The 21,872-nt window shown below is 45.8% G+C and overlaps 1 protein-coding gene across 16 annotated transcripts in view; it reads right to left on the reverse strand.

Moving 5' to 3' along the window:
* Positions 1-21,137, reverse strand: part of PPP6R3 (protein phosphatase 6 regulatory subunit 3) — a 120,644-nt gene extending 99,507 nt beyond the window's left edge. For 14 of the 16 annotated variants that reach the window (XM_071221380.1, XM_071221379.1, XM_071221378.1 and 11 more), the window contains exon 1: positions 21,015-21,137. The gene's annotated coding sequence lies outside the window, so the exon portion shown is untranslated. Of the gene's footprint in view, positions 1-19,386; positions 19,547-21,014 lie in introns of all 16 variants that reach the window. The other 2 variants (XM_053924619.2, XM_053924622.2) reach the window with 2 other exon arrangements.
* Positions 21,138-21,872: the final 735 nt, after the last annotated feature.

A 21,872-nucleotide genomic window follows, 5' to 3' on the forward strand; every position in this document is an offset into this window, starting at 1 on the left:
TTTGACTAAATTATTCTACTTCTATGAGTTTATCCTAAGGAAAGGTGTTTATCATAAGGAAAAAAGTCTTAGAACAATGTCCAAAGAGTTTAAAACAGAAAACCAGAGAAAGGTGTAAATATGGAGGACACAGTACACTGTTGGGACTACCACAGAACAAATAATCCCGGTCATCCACCAACACACAGTGCCAAAATGCCCAGTAACAAACAGAAATGATTTTATCTACACCAAGGTTCTTTTATGCATCCAATGAAATATATATAATCATTAAAAACTATGTGATCGTATGAAAAGATGCTCCACATCAAATGTCATCAGGGACATGCAAATTAAAATTGCAACGAGATACCACTGCACACCAATTAGAATGGCCTAAATATGAACAATGACCACACCAAATGCTGGAGAGAACGTGGAGCAGAAGGAATGCTCATGCATTGCTGCTGAGAATGCAAAATGTTAAAGCCTCTGTGGATGACAGTTTGGTAGCTTCTTACACAACTAAACATACTCTTACCATACCATCTAGCAATCATGTTCCTTGGTATTTATCCAAAGCACTGAAAACTTGTATCTACACGAAAACCTGCACACAATGCAATGTGTATAGCAGCTTTACCCACAATTTGCAAAACTTGGGAACAACCAGGAGAGGAATAGATAAAATAAACTGTGGTATAGCCATACAACGGAGTGTTACTCAGCACTAAAAAGAATGAGCCATGAGGCCATTAAAAGTCACAGAGGAATCCTAAATGTTGATTACTAAATGAAAAACGCCAGTCTGAAAATGGTACGTACTATGTGATTCCAACTAGATGGCATTCCAGAAAAGGCAACACCACAGAGACAGTAAAAAGCAAGCAGCTGTCAGGGGCTGAGTGGGAGGCGGGAATGAAGAGGTAGAGCGCACAGGATACTCTCTAGGGCAGTGAAACCAGTCTGCAGGACAGAACAATGCTGGAGACATCGCGTAGGTATTTCTCAAACCCCAAAGAATGTATACCACTGAGAGTGAGCCCTCCTGGAAACTCTGAACTCCAGTGAAAACAATGCCTCAAGAGAAGCCCATTCATTGTAGCAAACGCACCCTCCTGGAGCTGCTGCTAACAGAAGCGGGTGGGATGGGGCAGGGATACAGGGGAACTTTCCGTAATTTCAGCTCAACTTTGCTGTGAACCTAAAACTGCTTTATAAAATACAGTTTATTAATTTTAAAAATGGTTAAAATATAAATTTTGTTATGTATTACAATAAAAGATTTGTTAATGGTTCATTTATAGTAGAACTTAAAAGCAATGTGGTGAATCATTTGCAAAGGGGATATATAGAAAAAGCTTTCTTAAAAAAGGTTTTTTCCCCACTACTTAACATATAATTTACATGCAAAGTCAAAAAAAGAATCCAACTTATAATTTAGCATTTTACCTACTTCTGCAGCAAATACTGTACTCCCAAAAGCTTCTAAGAACAAAGTGCTTATTATGCCAAACTAAGAGCTGAATTATGATTTAGAAAAAAAAATCTAAAGCCCCATGGTATGGGAAATGGCTATAAAGTACACTTTCACTATACAGTAATTAAAAAGAACGAGGCAGATCTCTACGTACTGCATGGGACTCAGTACAGAGTGATGAATGATTTCTTTAAGTGTATATCCCCAACACTACACAGTTTCCAAAAGAATATATAAGTATGCGAATACATTAAAAAATTAAGTAAACATAAAATTATTGAGAGCAGAGGTGAAAAAGGACTGGGAGAAGGTGATCACAAGAGATTTTAGTCCTATCTATAACTTTACTTTTTTCAAAGCAAATATAATCTCATAGTGAGTAGTATTTTTTTAATTAGGACTTTGGATTCCAAACAGAAAAATGACAATAGAGTAAGAAAGAAAAATTCACCTTGGCCACGTAGCTCAGTTGGTTAGAGCGCTGTCCAGATACACCAAAGCTGCGGACATGCCAAGGTTGTGCCGAGGTTGCGAGTTTGATCCCCGGTGAGGCCACACACAACAATCACCCAGTGAATGCATAAGTAAGTGGAACAACAAATAGATGTTTCTTTCTCTTTCTCACTCTCCCCACACCCCACCGCCCCCTTTCCTCTTTCTCTGGAATCAATAAATTAAAAAAAAAAAAAAAACCCCACACCCAGGCCAGGAGGCTCAGTTGTTGGGGCGTTGTCCTGTGCACCAAAAAGTTGCAGGCTCAATTCCCAGCCAGGGCCCACATCTAAATTGAGGGTTAGGTCCCCAGTCGGGGTGCACACAGGAAGTAACCGGTCAACGTTTCTCTCTCACGTACATGTTTCTGTCTGTCTGTCTGTCTCTCAAATCAAACAAACAGCAGCGTATGTTGGTGTTGTAAACAAACAACATATCTGTGGGTGAGGATTAAAAAAAACCTCACAGTATCCTACACTTCTAGCCCAGATTTCAAAACCAAAGACAGCAAAAGAGTTCATAAAACATATTAATCATTAACACAGTCAGCCTGGCCATAACCACTTATTCTATGTAAGTTTTTGACTTCTACCTTAGCACACTTGCCCCCCCAAACCCACAAATTCAAATTTCCCAAAGTTACTTTCTATGGAAAAAAGAGAACTTTAATACTACTTCCATTTTCCATGCACAGAAACTGAGGGCCAGGAAGGTGAAATAATCTGCCCCAGGTCAGACGGCTCAGTCAGTGGTCACACCAAGGTTCCGATCTGATTCTCAACACCCTCACAGCTAGACTGCCTCCCTGCCTCCCAGAGGCCGCATCCTCCCAGGACAGGCGAACCCCCCACTCTCATCTCAGGGAAACAAAGGTGAAAAATAATGCCTGGACCGAATCGAGCACAAGTGACAACTGGAAAGCAGGCCCTGAGCAAACGGAACAGGAAGAGACCACTGGCACTCCCCAGTGTAGGGCAGGCAGGTGGGTGCGGACACTAATCACGAGGCAATACAGCAGTACCTGAGGCTGGAAGTGGAAAATTAGGCCTGAGAACACAGGATATGTCAGGAATGGACTCTCTCTACCTGTTTCTGGGAATTAAACACAAACACATGCAGTTAGGTTTATTTTTAATCCTCACAACAATTCTGCTAAACCAACCCCATGCCCTCTACAATCCTTTTTCATTCTCTCCTCAATGCCCTGGAAGGCTCTCAACACGGACGTTTTGAAGCCGTGCGAAAACCACAGCCATACTGCCTGTGCACGTCAAACGCCGGCCTTGCTGACAATTACTGGGGTGGGAGTGAGTCTCTGCTCCAGGGACCAGCACAGCAGGCCCCAGACCACCAAACCCCCTCGGGGAGAGCTGTGGCAGGGGCTAGACCACAATTTACATGGCCTGCTGACCACACCATCACCAGTGAGGCCCCACCCTAGTCCAGCAGCCCACATGCCAATACGTCGTCCCTTGATGTCTCTTTCGTTGCTGATTAAGCAGAATACTTTCACTGTAAAGAAGTAAGTATAAAGCATGGCCTCCCCTGGGGCAGGCCAGGTATTACAAATGCTTGACTCCACTCTTTGCCTTTCTTCTCAGCTCATCATCTGTTTTGATCCACATCCCTTTTCCAGACTTGGTGTCACTGTTCTCTACCTGGCTGGAGTCAAACATTTAAGGTTCACATAAATGTTTTCTGGCAACCAAGCAATCCCAATTTTAAAAGAATTATCCTTGAAATCTTTCCCATTTCCGGATATGATATAAAATTTAGTTAACTAATACAAAGGAGCAGGACAATCTCTATGAAATTCCTTACTGACACAGGAACACTTCATATTAAAGAAGAAAAAAAATTCACATCTGCCAGCTCTTAAAATGAACATTCTCTATTATGCAATCGTTAAAGTTTTTTGAATACTTATCCAAAACACACTAGGTACTTACTTGGCTATTCAAAGTAAGCCAGACACCAGAAGAGTAATTCAAAATAAAAGATAATACCAGCAACCTAAAAGTAAAAGAGTAAACGTAGCTGCTGGACTAGCCAACATAACAAGTGCTTTAGGTACAGAACACCTCCAATTTCCGGTAAGGAAAATCCAACAGCTAACTTCTGACTAATCTCAATAGCAATAATGGAAAAGGGAGGCTAATACTGTCAGCGTGCTAAGGGAAAATAATTACCCACCTACACGTGGGTGTTAGCCAAAAATCCTTTTCAAGAATGACATTATATGCCCACCCAGAAGGTATCCAGCCATGTAATATGAAAAATAGAGACATCTGTTAAAGAAGATACAAGATACAAGAAACACTGTACACAGGACAATGATGCCTCAGTACCCTTCAGAGGAGGCATCTTGGGGCTTCATACAGTTCTCCCAGTCGCCATCAGTTGCCCCGTCATATTTTCCTGAATCTCACTGATGGTCTGAAATCTCTTCCCTTTCAAAGGTGATTTTAGTTTGGGGAAAAGCCAGGAGTTGTAGGGCGCCAAATCTGGGCTGTAGGGGGGCTGAGTCACCTGGGTGATCTGATGTTTTGCCAAAACACTGTACACCAGACGTGATGCGTGAGCGGGTGCATTGTTGTAACGAGGCTGCCAATCACCAGCTGCCCACAGCTGCAGCCTTCTGAGTCACCAGAAGAGCTTCCGTGGAGGAATGTTCAAGCTTAACGCCAAATGGGATGCAGATTCGTCGCTCTCCTCACTCAGTCATTTTGAATGTGGCCACACAGTACACATGCTCACTCAGCAGCATCTACCGCCCCCACCGACCAGTACAGTGAAGTCACCATTGTTCACGCATGTGCATTCCAGTCCACTCTCCTTGGCCGACAGGTTACCTCGATGGTGTGCAAACTGTTCTCGTTGTGTTAACAATGGCAGGACTTTTCTGGACAGACCACTTATATATATAAATATATATAATGCGTAATTTGTGGGATTTTAAGAGCAACAAAATGAAAATAAGGCAATAGCAGCATAAAAATTGGGAAGAAATACCCTAAGAAATGCACTGTAAGATTCTTATAAGGGTAAAGGTACCCATTAACTTTAACAGCAAGTTAAATATGAAATGTCTAAGATTACCAAGAAAAAAGTGTCTGATCAATGTATGACTGGGTTTGGGTCTACGGGGTGAACAGGAACAAAGAAAAAAAATTCCACAATACAAAGACAAGGAAAGAAAAAGAACAGGAAAAAGCCAAATTAGAAGGTACAAAATAAGATATAAACTAAATATTTCTATCTCAATATAAATGGACTAACTCATCAGTTTAAAGTCAAATTATAAAAACGCAATCTACTTGTATGCTGCTTTCAAAAGACATACCTAAAAAACATTAAAGCCACAAAAAACTTAACAGTGAAAGGACAGAAAAATATATTATCAGGCCAACATTAGCCAAAAGTCATTTGGCACAGCTGTACCAATATCTGACAAAACACACTTTAATGGAGGAAACAGTCATAGAAACAAAGACTCACAAATTGTGCAAGTAACTGGGAACTTGACCCTACACTTACAGGCACAGAGGAAAAGTGAGAACTACAGAATTGGACAAATCTCACAGAACAAGGGATTTTAACAACACCCTTCTCTGTAACTGACAGCACGAGCAGACTGAACTAGTTAAGGATACTAGTTTGAATGTGAATTCAATTAATGTGTTTGATCTAATAGACGTGAAAAATACCTCACTTTGAAATTAGAAACGCACATTCTTTCTAAACACACAAGGAATATTGGTAAGAATTTGCCACAAACTACACAATGTTAAAACTGAGCCAACCAATTTCAAAGACTCAAAATCACATTAGACCACATTTCATTAAACACAATTATGTTAGCAATCAGTAACAAAGATTTAAAAAAAGATATTGTGCTTTGGCTGGTGTGGCTCAGTTGGTTGGGTGTCATCGTGGAAACTGAAAGATCACTGGCTGACTCCCCATCAGGGCACATGTCTGGGCTGCAGGTTCTGGCAATACCTGGCAGGGTCTGTTCCCTTGCTTGGGGCGCATGTAGCAGGCAATCGATCAATGTTTCTCTCTCACATCAATGATTCTCTCCCTCTTTCTCCCTCCCTTTCCCTTTCTCTGGAATCAACAAAAGAAAAAAAAAAAAGGTATTGTATACACGAAAATTTTTCAATATACTTTCTAAACTCCTAAGTCAAACAAGAAATCAAATGAAAATTTGAATATATTCAGATCTAAAAGATAGAAATTCCACACAGCAATACTTTGGGACATAGCTAAAACAGTATTAAAGAGACATTACTACTTTATTTAGATATGTATGTGTATACATCTAAGTATATGAAAAAGCTAAAAATTAATGACCAGAGCATCCTGTTTAAAAAGTTAAATATTAGGGTCACTTGCAGACGCATACAGCAGTGATATGGTTTGCTAATAAAGTTCATCTCAGTGGCCTTTTGTGAGCCCTGCAGAGTGACTTTTATCTACGTTAGTACATGGGTCACAGGGCAAGTTCAGCCACCAATTCCTGGAATTTGAGTTCTGACCAGATGGAAAATTGAGATATGCCACCAACAGCAATTATAAAACTGATGCCATCAGAAAAGAGGCTTGCTCAGCTGAGAGCAGAGCAAGCTGTACCGTTCTACCTCAGACCCCTCCCCCACATACAGCCTCACAAGGCAGCCACACAGGTTGCCCCGCCCTGGTGAACACTTAAGGCTCCGCCCCTTACTACCTAACAGGCATGCCAAGACAAAAAAAAAAAAAAAGGCCCAAATGAAAAAACAGTTCAAAGCTCCAGAAAAAATACAACTAATCGACAAAGAGATAGCCAACATATCAGATGCACAATTCAAAACACTGGTAATCAGGAAGCTCCAGGAACTCATTGGGTACTTCAACAGCATGAAAAAGACCCAGTCAGCAAGGAAGGTTGCATTGTGTGAAATAAAGAAAAATCTACAGGGAAGAGAAGGAAACCATGACTCAAATCAACGGTGTGGACCAGAGGAAGAAAGAAACATTCAACCAGAACAGAAAGAAGAAACAAGAATTCAAAACAATGAGAAGAGGCTTAAGAACCTCCAGGACATCTTTAAATATTCCAACATCCGAATTACAGAAGGAGAAGAGGAAGAACAAGAAACCGAAAACTTATTTGAACAAATAATGAAGGAGAATTTCCCCAATCTGGCAAAGAAAATAGACTTTCAGGAAGTCCAGGAAGCTCAAGGAGTCCCAAAGAAGTTGGACCCAAGGAGGAACACACCAAGGCACATCATAATTAAGTTACCCAAGATAAAAGAGGAGAGAATCTTAAAGCAGCCAGAGAAAAGGAAACAGTTATCTACAAAAGAGTTCCCATTAGACTGTCAGCTGGTTTCTCAAAAAGAAACCTTACAGGCATGAAGGGGCTGGAAGGAAGTATTCAAAGTCATGAAAGGCAAGGACCTACATCCAAGATGACTATCCAGCAAAGCTACCTTTGGAATGGAAGGGCTGATAAAGTGCTTCCCAGATAAAGTCAAGTTAAAGGAGTTCAACATCACCCAGTCCTTATTATATGAAATGTTAAAGGGACTTATCTAAGAAGAAGAAGATCAAAAATATGAACACTAAAATGACAACAAACAACAAAAACAAACTAAGCAAACAACTAGAACAGGAACAGAATCACAGAAATGAAGATCACAAGGAGGGTTATCAGCGGGGGAGGGGGAGAAGGGAAAAAGGTACAGAGAATAAGTAGCATAAATGGTAGGTGGAAGACAGACAGGGGAGGTGAAGAATAGTGTAGGAAATGTAGAAGCCAAAGAACTTCTATGTACAACCCATGGACATGAACTAAAGGGAGGGGACGCAGGTGGGAAGGGGTGTGCAGGACAGAGGGGAATAAAGGGGAGAAAATGGAACAACTGTAACAGCATAATTAGTAAAATACATTAAAAACAAGAAAAGAGGCTTGCGTGCATAAAAGTGTGAGGGAGGAACTGAACAGAACAACTGGCGACAGTGAAACTACCAAAGAGGATGAGGCTTTGTGGCCCCATCCTGACCAAGGGGACCAGCAGGAGCTGAAATCATCTTTGGAGATGAACACGTTTCTTTCACAACATCAAAAATTGGTTCCCTTATTGATGTCAATCAATCCAAGGACCCGAGTTTTTTTGTTTTTTGGGTTTTTTTGACTAGGTACTTATACTGGAAGTGAGGTCAGGCAAATAAATAGACTGAGTAAATAAATCCAAGTAATCGAGACTGCTGCTTAGTTAAGGGAAGTTATTTTTTTTAACGTTTTTATTTACTTAATTTTTTTAGAGAGAGGGGAAGGGAGGGAGGAAGAGGGGGAGTAAAACATCAGTATGTGGTTGCCTCTCACACACCCCCTACTGGGGACTTGGCCTGCAACCTAGGCATGTGCCCTGACTGGGAATCAAACAGGCAACCCTTTGGTTCACAGGTCTGAGCTCACTCCACTGAGCTAGACCAGCCAGGGTAAGGGAAGTTATTTTAAAAACCAGTTCCTTCTTCATTTACCAGTTTGCAGCTGAGCACAGAGTGTCCTGGTGTTTCTTTTCCCCTCCTAGCGGTCAGCGTCATCACTGCCGTCCAGGAAAACAATTTCCTGTAGTGATGGAGGTTCTGCGATGTCACCGGGATTACAAATGCTGGCAAGGAAACTTGCTATCAGCGCTTATTACCAGAAATTACAAAGAAAATTAATTTTAAGCTTTCTGGGAGAGTTGTTGAGTGAAACTAGGAAGTTTTCTTAACTCATTATACAAAGATGTCTGTCTTCTGTCTACCAGAGAAAGACCAGCCTACAACTGCAAGGTACTGGTTAAACAGGGCGGCTGCAAGAGATGGAGTCCGATTTTGGTGAGCTAAGTATCCGTGCCAATAAAGTAACTATGATGACTGGACTATTTATCAAGCAACCAGACCTGCCCCGAAGAAGCTTCCTCCTTTCTATATCGTAGGTCAGATCTCCTAAACAGGGTTTAGTGCTCCCAACCCTTTAGATTAAAGCCAGATATATTCGTTTGCTGTGGATGCTAACAAATCACCACAAACTGGGTGGCTTAAAGCAACCAAAATTTATTTTCTTACACTTCTGGAGGCCAAAAGTCCAAAGTCAAGGAGTGGGGAGGGTTGGACTGGAAATCACATCTGAACTACACTGAGTTGCTGAAAAATAAGAGCAACACTGTTTCCAGAAGGAGGGGAGCTCAAGAAGTGGGGCAGGCTGGAACACCAGATGCAAACTGTGGGAGGCCGATGGCGTGTTCCACTTAGGCACACCGAGCTGTGGACACGGCCTTTGAGACACCCAAGGGGTAATGTCCACGTCCATTAAGTTTGGCAGCAGGTTTACAATTTTTAACTTCAGCAAGAATACTTTTAGTGGAGAATGGGGCAGGAGGAATGTTGGGGGAGTTGAAAAATGAATGGGAATTGAGGGAAGCTGCGATGGGGATGGTCCGAAGCCAAACAGAATTAGGGTCTTTTTGGGGATATTCCTGGCACTGAGGACAGTGTTGCTTAGGCAGCCTCGCAGGGCCCACGGCAAGGCCCTGAAGCAGCAGTTCTCAAAGGCTGGTTCCCAGACCAGCAGCACCAGGCACCTGAGAACTTATTAGAAACGCACACTTGGGAGAGCCACCCAAGGCCTACTGCATCAAAACTCTAGGGGGGTGCACAGAAACCTACGTTTAAAAAAAAAGCAGGGGTGGGGGAAGGGGGTGGAAACAGAGGAGGGAGGTGGGGAGGGCTGGGGGAAAAGGCAGAAAACTGTACTTGAACAACAATTAAAAGAAAGAAAAAAGGAAGGAAGGAAGGAAGGAGGGAAGGAAGGAAGGAGGGAAGGAGGGAAGGAGGGAAGGAAGGCAGGCAGGCAGGCAGGCAGGCAGGCCCTTTTTTATTATCTTGTCCAGGACCTGACGTGTTTGTTCTTCAGTCTCACCGGATTACACTTCAAGATTAAACCAATCTGGATTGAAGGTTGGTGTGGACACAATGGGGAGTATTACTGGGACAAATCCCAGAGTGGGAGTAGCTGTTTTTTAATTACCATTATCAGGAAATTTTTGTATATATCAGGCCAATATTTTTTTTATAAACTATAAATGATTGTCTCTAATAAATATATAACAAAAAGCAAAAAAGAAAGTTAAATATTAGGAATTAATTACAACTAACAGAGATTCAAAAGGGAAGAAATTAGAATTTTCTGCCAATATATGCAAAAATCAGACAATGTAATTTTAGAAAAATATAAATTATCAAATGTGACTCAAGAAAAAATAAATATTCTAATGATCCTTGACTACTAAAGCAACCAAATCAGTAATTTTGAAATCTCAGACAAAAAGCACCAGGCCCTGATGGTTTTATGGGCAAGTTTTACAATACCAAACATAGAAAAAAAAATTTCCAACTTCACATAAAAACTCTTTACAAGAATAAAACAGAGAAGAAACACTACATCTTATTTTATTGGACTAGAATAACCTTGATGATCACAGCCATCAAAGTTGATACAAAAAATAAAAATTATGACTAATCTGCCCTGCTGCTGTGGCTCAGTTGGCCGGGCGTCATACTGCAAACCAAAAGGTCACTGGTTCGGTTCTGGTCAAGACACGTGCCTGGGCTGTGAGCTCGGTCCCATGTCAGGGATCATGCAGAAGGCAACCAGTTGATGTTTCTCTCTCACATCGATGCTTCTCTCCCTCTTACTCCCTCCCTTCCCCTCTCTCTAAAATCAAAAATCAAAATTTAAATTTAAAAAAATTAAACCTAATTACCACACTACCCAACAATTCTACTCCCAAGTATATACTAAGAGAAATAAACACCTACATCCACCCAAAGATTTGTCCACAAATGCTCACAGCAGTGTTAATAGTCAAAAAGTGAAAACAACCCAAACATCCATCAACTGATAAATGGAGGGTATACCCACACAATACGATATTATTTGGCAATATAAAGCAATTAAGTGCTGACACTGACGTGCTACAACATGGATGAATCTTGAAAACATTCTGCTAAGTTAAACGAGCTAGAAACAAAAAAAACCACGCAAAGTGTAACTCCATTTAAATGAAAGGCCCAGGACAGGCAAAGAGAAAACGCAGTGGGTGTCTAGGGTTCGTAGAAACGGTGAAAGACTCCCAATGGGCACAAGGTTCCTTCAGAGGACAATGAAAGTGTTCTATGATTAGACTGCTGACCATTGCACAAGTCTGTGAATGTACTGAAACCCACTAAATTTTTAGTACACTTTAAGAGGGTGAACTCTATGGTACGTGAATTATATCTCAGTAAAGCTGCTATTTTTTTTAAATGACATTAAGTTCAAACCCAACAAACTGGCAAAGTGGGAAAAGCCTGACAACGCCAAGGGCTAGCAAGATGCAGATCAGGCTGGTGGGAAGGTAAACTGGACGAGCCTTCTGGAAAACAATCTGCATCGTCTACTGAAGTTAAAGACGTGCAGGTCTCACGGCCCGGCAAGGTCTAAACCCTCGATAAAAGTTTTTGCACTTCTTCACAACATCCCTGTTCGTTTACTGAAAACAACCCTGCCCTCCAAAGATAGGACAAGGGATGCATTCGGAAAGGGATGTATTCGGTCTGAAAGAGGACACAGAAGTGAAAAGGGAGAGCTACAGCTGCATTGCCATGGAGAAACCTCACTCCCCTTGCCCTCACTTCCAACCCTCCCTGCTCCACCAGTAGAATCACTCCACCTGCTCTGGCTTTACCACTTTCACTGGGGAATGGCGGGGGTGGGGAGGGGGGGTGCCACTGAACAACTCCAACCCAACTGCAGCACCCACTGTCTACTCTGCCTCTGGTAGAAAGAACACAACCTCTCTTTCCCCAGGTCCCGCCCCTCAGATGGGCCATTCCATGTTGCTAACCCACTCACATTCTCATCTTACTCAACCATAGAACATCCCATACCTCTTCCTGCCTCCCCACAACCCACCAGCCCCTCTCACCCTCCTCTTCTCTGACTGCTGATAATCCCATCCTATTTCGCTGGGAAAGACAGACAACGTCCACCTGCTCCCACTATCCCAGCCCCCTACTCTGCTTGCACCAAGGAGGCGGCTATGAGCTCCCCACTCAGCCCATCCTGTGGCCTTCCCAAAAAGGCTCCAGTAAGTGTCCCTCTCCCGCTTCATCAAGTCGTCCATTCTGTACAGAGTCACTTCCTACCATCATGACAAAAATGCTGTAATTTCTCCCATCTCAGTAAAACCTTCTCAGGCCCCAACCCCCCCCCCCCCCCCCCCCCCCCGCAGCATCACGACAGGCATGGGCAGAAGAACTCTCTCCATCTGCGGTCCTCTTCCCTCAGTCCTTCGTGTACCCTCCCCCGCGCCAGACTTTCTCCACATCATCCTCTGGGAACTGCTCCTCAAGGTCATCGCTGTCCTGTGCTGCCAAAGCCACTGGACAAGTCCTGGCCCTCAGGTGACCTGACCTTACAGCAGTAGCCTTGGGCCTAGGTCCACCTCCTCCATGACAACACCCCCTTGGCCTCACAGGTGCGGACTCACCTGGCTCACCTCTCCGAGGCCCAGCCCTGCCTTCCTGGCCCACTCTCAACCTCGGGACTCCTCCTTGCCTCTCATTTCTGTCATCAGCGCCAACCTGTCCCCTCAACTCGGGCCACTTTAATCTCCAGTTGGCTCCAAGGGCCTTACACTTCACGGCCCCCGACCCAGCTCCTGGTCTTCCTTTTATACCTGGGCCTCCCGCAGCCGTCCCTGTCTTCATACACAGCAACCCCCACAGCAAGCACAGCTCCCCAGGGCCACTGCCCTTCTCTCGTGCTCAGCAAATTGCATCATTACCACCTTCAAGATGCACCCAGAATGCAAACACTTCCCACCGTCGCCCGTGTCCCCCTCAGTCCCACTGCCACTACCTTGCGGCAGTACAGCGGCAGCTATTCTTAACACAGCTTTAAGGGGACCTTGCAAAAACTTAAATCTGACCTCACGTCACACATCTGCTCAAAACACTACAACTTCCCATCCAATTTAGAGAAAGACAAAATCCCAACAAGAGCCTGTGTGCCCGGCTCTCACCCCTAACTTCACCCCTCTGACCTCATCCCCTGCTGCTCTCCCTGGGGCTCTCCCTCCAGTCAGGCGGCCTCTCTCTGCTGTCCCTCCCTTCCACCCTGCCCCGCACCTCAGGCACACTAGGCTCTCCGCCTACGAGGCTCCTCCCACCCACACCCCCACCCACACGGCTCTCTCCCTTGCCTCCTTCTGTTCACAGGGCGCCTTCTCAGGGAGGCTCACCCAGATCCTCCCACTTCAATCTGCACACAGCCCCCGCGACCCACTCCCCTGCTTTCCTCCTCTCCCCACTGTATCACACAGGACTGCTGCACCTCTGGCTCCTCCACTGTCCTTCCCATTGAAGTGCAAGCTCCACGAGGACGGGCTCCTGTGCCACTTCACTCAGCACCAATAGACCCCTCAGTGGAGCATGAGTCCTGGGGCCTAAGGCCTAAGGGGTGCAGACACGTGGACACACAAGCCTCAGAAACAACATGGAGGGGGCATGGAACAAAATGGTTCGATTCACACGAGGACGTACAAAACCCAAGTCACATGGGATACACGTGACTGTACCCTATGTAACACCATGAAATAATGCATGAAAACAATACACACAGGGCAGAGGCCACCCTGGGAGGTCAGAAGAGGGAAGAAAAGTGGTCTGGGGAAGGCATACAGGGAGCCAAAGGTAGTGGCAACATACATTTCTTAAGCTCGTTAGTGGGTTCACAATGACTGGTTTTAACATTTAGTATCTGTACACATGTTGATATATATCCTTTGAACATACGACCTTAGTAAAAACTAAAATAAGCCCTGGCCAGTGGCTCAGTTCCCAAATACCAGAAGGTCGCCGGCTCACTTCCCGGTAGGCCACACATCTAGCACGCGGTCTGACCCCAGTCGGGATGAGTATGGGGGACGACCGATCGCTGTTTCTCTCTCACATCGAAGTCTGCCTGTCTGTCTCTCCCCTTCCTCTCTGCATAAAATCAATAAACATGTCCTCAGGCGAGGATTTAAAAAGAATGAAAATAAAAAATAGGTTGGCACCAGACTGACCAACGCCAGCCCACCACCTGCTCTATAAATAAAGCCTCACTGGAAGACAGCCACCGCCCTCGTTGACAAGTCGTCCATGGCCGCTTCCAGCCGCTAGCAGCGGCGAGCAGTCACAGAGCCACAGCCCCCGAGCCTGACGTTTTACTACCTGGAACTACAGAGGAGGTGTCTGGTAATACTGTGGGATTTATAAAGAAACTCAGTACAAAATTAGGAAGACCCAATTGCCCATTAAAATTTACTGGTTCTTCAAAGTAGATTTTCTTCAAGAGCACAATACGCTGAAAAAATATATAGTTCTATATAACATGGGAGGCCCCAAAGCAAACAGTTACCTTTATAATGGCTTAATCACAATCTAAATGTGGGGGGGGCGGGGGGGACTCACATTCAAACACTAACTCCATAACCTCCCTTGCCCGGTGTCACCATCACCCTGTACTTCCCCCAAACAGCCAGCGAGACCTCAGAGGTCCTCCACGATCCCGTAGCAGCGTTTCATTTCTCCAGGGCGCTCACTTCACCTCACAGGAGAGTCATGTCTGAAGTTATTTTATTATTATTGGAAGACTGGTACCTCCTGCACTAGGCACTGTGCTAATCAGTCTGTATGTAAAACTCACTTCACAGATAAGGTGCAGAGATACATACCTGAAAGGCTGTGGGAGCCAGACTCAAAAGTCAACTACTTTAGACCCTGAGCACCCTGAATTAGGGGCAGAGGACAGGTACCAGTCTGGGAAAGCCCCTTCACGTAAAATACTATGCGATAATAGGTGTCAAATGTAGCTTCTGAAGCCAATGTAATAAAGCAAGGACCAGAGGTCCACAGTGGAAAGAAGTCTGGGGGGGGAGGGGGTTCATTCAAAGAGTGCTATTTAACCCCAAGGGGCAGGGTGTCACAGCAACAGAGGCAGATGGGACCCTCCCGTGGTCCAGAAGCAACAGAAACCCAGTGTATCCATGTCGGCAGAAGAAAACCAGGAGACTCGACCCATCATCTGCTAAATCGACAAAAACTGTCAGGGCTACCACCAAAAGGAAATAATTAGCAAGTTAACCCTTCATTCTTAACTCTCAGTGGGACCCACCTATGATGTCACTCTAGAAGCAAGTGACACTTGGAATTGTGGTCCCAGAAACTAAGATTTCTCAGCTGTCTATAGGTCCGTTCTCCAGCATGGCGTAAGTTTTCCTCTAAGAATCAATGATCTCTAAGTTATGTTCCAGCTCCAAAACCATGACTCGTGAAAGGAAGCTCCCAACAGCCAAATGAGTCAATGCCTGTCAGTGTCCCCCCACCACTGCCCCCACTGGGGATCGCAGATTTCACCAAGGTCCAGCCGATGTCTACTAACTCCCGGGCCACCACGAGCGTGCCTTGGTGGGCAGCGCGACACAGCTGCCTTACTTACGTTGACTAGGGTCTCCGAGTGCCACGCATTCTCAGGCAAATTCTGCTTCCTGTTCTGGTCCCAGTGTCCCTCTGGCGCCAGCACTGCTGACAGATACACACCCAGGGACAGGGAATGCAAGGCTCTGACCAACAGTCCGCACAGCTTTCTCCAAGCCTGACTCAACCTTCAATCGCACTCTTACTTCTGCACCTTCAACTTTTATTTTTCCTGCAGCCTTTTTTATTCTGCTCTCTACCGTCCTAAAAACCAATCTTTCACTCAGCTTTCCTTCCTAATTTAGGCCACCAGATTTCATGGCAGTCTACCTCTAAGGCACACAAACCATCCCAAGTCAGTATAAATTCCCACTCTAAGAAATTCTGCAACTAAAAAATCACCCTAATTTTCTTGAGTCATTAAGTACAAAATCAGAGCCTCCTTATACCAGCAAGATGTTCATAACCTATCAAACTTTATTTTCCTTCACAGCCAACTGTGTGGTCTTCACTTAGAAAACCAGTCAACACTAGCCAGATGCACGTGACAAGTAGCCAACTGCCTCTGCTCAGAGTAAACCCAGACCTCTGCCAAGTCCCTGACATGAACACGTCTCAGTTAGGGTAAGAAGCTTCCCAAGTATTGCCAAGATCCCTTTTACTTGCTTCTTTACCACCCAGCCAATCTACTTAATATCCAGATGTCACTTTATCATCATCCAAAACCTGAAACAGACTGGGTATTGATCCAACTAACTAGTATCTCCCCTCTCCCATGAAATAAAGAGAGAGGAGGAGGGAGGAAGAAAACGGGTTCCCATAGCAACAAAATCTAAGTCCAAGTCAAAAGGCCACAGAAACCCCCAGTCAGCCTAGACCCAGACTGCAACAGGAAAAACAGTCCCACTGGCAGCCCCACCAACTTCAAGGATGCTCAGGAGGCACAGTGTGACCCTACATCCAGCCCTGAGCGGTACAGACCCAGTCAGTGTTTCAGGCGTGACTGACAACCTCCGTCAGTGGAACAAAAGGCATTACAGATCAACCTTATCCGCCAGGACAGAACAGCTTCACCAGCACTGGAAGACTAGCACTGCTCATTAAGACACACCAAACCAAAGACACAAGTCAACACAACCCCGCAGAACACAGGAGAAACACAGGTGTGACTCCTTTATTCTTTGGCACAAGGCCTCTGGCAATCTCTCCCACCCAACAAGCAAACAGACTTTCCTCGGAGGGGTGCTTACACCACAGGCGACTTTAACAAGCTCGTTACCTGGTCTCTAACCAAAACTCTGTCTCTTGCAATTGCTGCCTCTCCTTCCAGACTGCACATCCTTAAGCACCGGTGTGTTAAGTGAATCTCTAATACAGTTCCTGACAAAGTAAGGACTCCATATACTTGCTGATCAAATAAATGAAGATCAGAAGAAGTAGATGGGGGAATTCTCAACTGTGACCATAAGCCAAATTTTTTTTTAGATTTTATTTATTTATTTTTAGAGAGAGGAAAAGGGGAAGAGAGGGAGAGAAACATCAATCAGTTGCCTCTCGTATGCACCCAGACCGGGGCCGAACCCACAACCCAGGCACAGGCCCTCACAGGGAAATCAAGCAGGCAACCTTTTGCTTTGCGGGATGGCATGCAACCAATTGAGCCACACCAGTCAGGGTCGTAAGTCGAATTTCAGGATGAAGGATTAGAAAGCGTTTGCATAATCTCCTTCTCTTTGTATGTCCAGATATTAACATTCAGTTACTAACAATCTGTATAGTTTTTATACTAACATTTTTCCATTCGATAAACTAGACTATCTAAATTTTAACTGTGTGAAAAAAGGACCTCTGCCCTTTCTCTACTGCTACGCCTTGTCTTCCCCAGGAGGAAGGACAGCCACCTGCACCCAGGTCACGCACAGTCCAGGGTGCGGAGGAGCCCCCTTTACCAGCAGGCAAGGGTCACTGTGTGAAAGGTTAAGCATGGAGTACGCCTCTCTCTTGCCCTCAAAGGGCAGAACTGGCAAACTGATCCAGGGCTAAGTCTCTGGGAATAAAATAATGATGAAGCCGGCATCTAAAAACAGAACAGACAGATGCCAGACAGGATGAGGGCAAAAGATACAGAACTCAAAAATCAGAGTAGTTTAAGGTTACTTAGCATGGGAGCGAACAACCCTAAATACCTGAGAATGTGGCTAAGTTCCAGCACAATATAGTAATTATTTCCATGGGGGGTAAAAAGTTTTCTCAATTACTTTATAGTATCACTAAAAATTTCTTCTAAAGTTCAGTCTTCAGTCACCTGAAAATAACGTACGTGCACCATCTCTCACACTAACAACTTCCACGATAGAATCTGGGTGAACAAAGACAGCTCCCAGACCCCCAGAAGGGTTCCTTCACCCACAAGTGGTCCCTAAAACTTCTGTTCCAGCACAATGGCTCCAAAACGCAGCTGCACGTCAGCATCACCTGAGGAGCTTTTAAAACACATATTTTCAGTCCCACCAAATTTCCAGGGGTGGGATCCATCATCCATGATCTTAAAAAGTATCCCAAACGATTCCAACGCAGGCCAGTCTAGCATCTACCTGGAGCAGGGTCTCTCAACCTCGGCACTACTGATGTTCGGGGATGGACGGCGCGCATATGTGTGTGTGTGTGCGCGCGCTTGTGTGTGTACAGATTTCGGGGGAGGAGAGATGCTGACCTGTGCATTACAGGATGTAGAGCAACACCCCTGATCTCTACCCTCTAGAAGCCAGAGGGGCATACTGCCTGCTCCCACAGGAAAAATGCCTCCAGACGCTGCTAAATGTTTCTTTGGGGGCAGAATCCTCCCCTGGCTGAGAAGCAATGATCTAGAGTAAGTGAAAAACCAATATATGAGGTTCTCTTAAGAAAGGAAAAAAAAATAAGAAGGCTGCTTAAAGCCAAGAGGCCAGGTCTATTCTTCAGTCCATCTCACCTGAGAAAAGTAGCTCCAAGTAGCTGGCAGCGCTCAGCCCACGCAGGGGCGCAGAGCTGGATGCAGGAGGAAGACCAAACCACAGCCTCTGGTGCTGCTTACGAAATAAACTCAGTGCCGAGTTTAGGTGAGCGAATGCGACAAGGGCTTCCCTGTCGTTATCATTTACTCTTCTTAAGGGTAATGCAAACATTATAAAATTTTAGACTAATAGACATCAGACTGCCTCTCAAATGTCCAGAATACGCAACTGCAAGACACAAGTTTATCACAGAAACAAACCAAATGCCACAAATACTGTTCTAAGGAACAGCTGCTGTTTTATCTGCAGTAGGTGCATTATCTTTGTATCGAATCAACAGAAAACTTATCTCAAAGAAGCTACACAGACGTCACCCTGTCCAGTCTTAACCGTATTACCATTCATTTTATGTCCAGCTGTGGTCTAACTCTCAAATTCTCAAGCAGTTAACTGAAACTACCAAGGTTTTTTTTTTGCTATACTTTACACAAAAGCTAGTTTTCTAATCCCAAACAATCTTCTTCCTGTTCCTGAGTAAATTACACCAGCAAGACGCTCAGCTCTACTTAAGACTGACTCTATCAAAATAACCCTTTCCCAGTGCGAGCCAGGTCCCAAACAAGCAATGCCAAGAGAAGGGAGAGCGAGTGTGGTTTCGAGTGCCAGGGAGAAGAACACGGGGTGGGAATTGAGAGACTGCATGGCATGGTCCGACACTCAGACTCCCTGATCAGATACACTGGAAGGCAGAACAGTTTCCAGAGCACCCATGCAGGACAACAGTTATTTCCCAAACTCTCTTCACTGAGTGTATCTCACACACGGAACCCTCTCACACCTGAAAGACCACCCAGGAGGACGCTGAGGAACACTGGGGTGAATGACTTGGGCACCACTCACTCTTAGGATGGAGCACCCACAAGTCCGAGGGACAGAGTCCAACCTGAGCCCCCCATGGGCTCTCCTTTATTGAACCACCTCCTACACAAACCATTCTGAGGCAGCACCACTGACGACGACTCCGGGGAACATTTACTTAATTCAATGAATCTTCAACCACCTGAAAAAATTGAACAGAATGTCCATGTCATTTTCTCAGTCCTGTATCTTCAAGACAGGGGTTTCTAAAGACATTCACCAAGAGGCAGGGCTCAAACACTCATCCGACTTCCTAATAGTACCTAACATTTAAAAACCAAACTTTAGTTAACAGCCACTAATTATTAAGCTGGTTCTACATGCTAGGCACCTTTTCTAGCTGCTTTACATGCATGAACTCCTTTAACTCCCAACAAACTTACACCGTAGATGCTATTATTATTATTCCCACATTACAGAGGAAGCAGAAAGGTTGAGTAACTTGCCAAAGGTCACAAAGCTACAAAAGGGTGAAACCAATATTTGAATCCAGGCAGTCTAACTCCAGAGTGAAGAAGGCTCCAACATCACCACCACTTAGGAGACACCCCAGTGGCTGGGAACCTGGAGTCCCTTCCCCACTCGCTGCCTACCTGCAACGTGACCTTGAGGGCAAAACCGAAGTAAAATCCACGTTAACACAGTGGGACAATGTCCACGTTATGCACTGCTGCGAGGATATAAGGAAACACTACCAAGCGCCCCTCCCATGAAAGCAAAACATCCACAAGGCTCTAGGAGACCCGCGGAGAAAACGTGAAAATTACATAAAGCTCCGAGGTGGAAACGTCGGAACACAGAGTTCCACCCAAGGGCTCCTTCAGTGCACCTACGACCACAAGTCCGGGTCCGGGTCCCAGCGAGCAGCGCTCGGGGGGAAACCCCTCCAAGCACACAGCGGTCAGGCTTCTTTAAGAGGGAGGTCCTTCCAGCGGCCAGAAGGACCACCCCCCTTGCTCATATTCGCCAGGGAGGCGTTCGTGACCGGGTCTACATTCGAGTCACAACATTGGAGTTAAAAAATTGCTCGCAAAGGTGTTTAAATACTCTGAGCAGGGTTTCTGCGTTTTCCGAATAGTCTGCAGCGAATGCACAGAAACCCACAGAACTTGTTTCCCGGAGAACGGGATCCAACAATGGTCTTCGCGAGTCTGCGGCGAGGTGCCCCTCAACTTGACACGTTCCAGGGGCCCGCGCGGAGAGAAGTTTTCCGGGGACCGCGCGCGGGGCGTCGCCCGGGGCAGACGGGCCGGAGAGGTGCGGGACCCGGCCGGGTTTAGGGGCGCGCCCAGCCCGGCCCGCCCGACTGCTCGCTGCTGCGCAAGGCCACGGACCTCAACGCGGGCGCAAAGTTCGCCGCCGGGTCCGCGGCCCGCCCCGCGGCCCCTGGCGGCCGACTGACAGGGGCGGGCGAGGACGGCCCGGGAAGCCTGGGCGCCGCGCCTCCCGGGCCTCGGAGAGGCGAATTCCGGGGGGGAGGGGAAGGGGCCGGGACGCTGCCTCCCGGCGCCGTGGAGGCCGGGGGAAGGGACCCCGCCGCCGTCCACCCGCCGCGCACCTGAGCACCCCTCGCCGCCTCCCGCTCTGCCGCCCCCCTCTCCCTTCAATACCTAGAGGTGCCAGTGACCCGCCGCTAGTTGCGCTCAGGCGGGAAACGCGCTCACCGACACCATCAGCGAAGCGCCCAAAATGGCGGACGTATCAAGCAGGCCTTGAGTTCCCCCCGCCCTCCCTCCGGCGCCTCGCAACCAATTGCAGCCCTGGCCCCGCCCCCGGCTCTACGCTTATTTGCCTTCCTCTCCCGCCCCCTGCAGTCTATTGGGGCTCCCTGAGTCCCGGTTGCACCCACTCCGATTGGCTTTCAGGGCCAATCAGTCAAGCTCGAGGGACGCATTCTTTTCCCATGGACTTGACAGATACGGAACCTCTAGGACCCCTGAGTGTGGTGAAACAAATCAGAAGCCAGGAGAAACCTGGCTGGGTCCCCCTACGCCGTAGCAACAGCAGGGCCTCCCCTTGATGGACGTGTCTGGCGACCAATCCGATAGCCCATGCTTTTTAAAACTCAATTGAGCCACACCAATCATGGCCGTGGAGCTGGGAGCTGCAAGGGGACCAATAGGCGAGGCAGTATTTGATCAGAAATAGCAATAATTTAATTTATAAAATCTCCTCAGTTTTCTGCTATATATTATTAGGAAGATATATTTTGAGTAGATAAACTATAAAAATAACATTTATAACCTTCGAAGTTTAATGTATCACAGATTGAAAAAACGCTTTTTTGATTTGATAGAAAATATGAATTTGACTCTTGTTTACTGTGCTCACTTGTTGATATCTGCCCATGCACACCACATTTTTTCTCTTCTGGGAGGCTTCCTATTTTCCATTAATTTTGGTGGTCTTATCCTTTCCACAGATAACCTTTAAAAACAGTTCTGGGCTGCTCTTTCTTTAAGCCTATA

The sequence above is a fragment of the Desmodus rotundus genome, chromosome 5, assembly GCF_022682495.2.
Source record: "Desmodus rotundus isolate HL8 chromosome 5, HLdesRot8A.1, whole genome shotgun sequence".
In the NCBI taxonomy this organism is placed as follows: domain Eukaryota; kingdom Metazoa; phylum Chordata; class Mammalia; order Chiroptera; family Phyllostomidae; genus Desmodus; species Desmodus rotundus.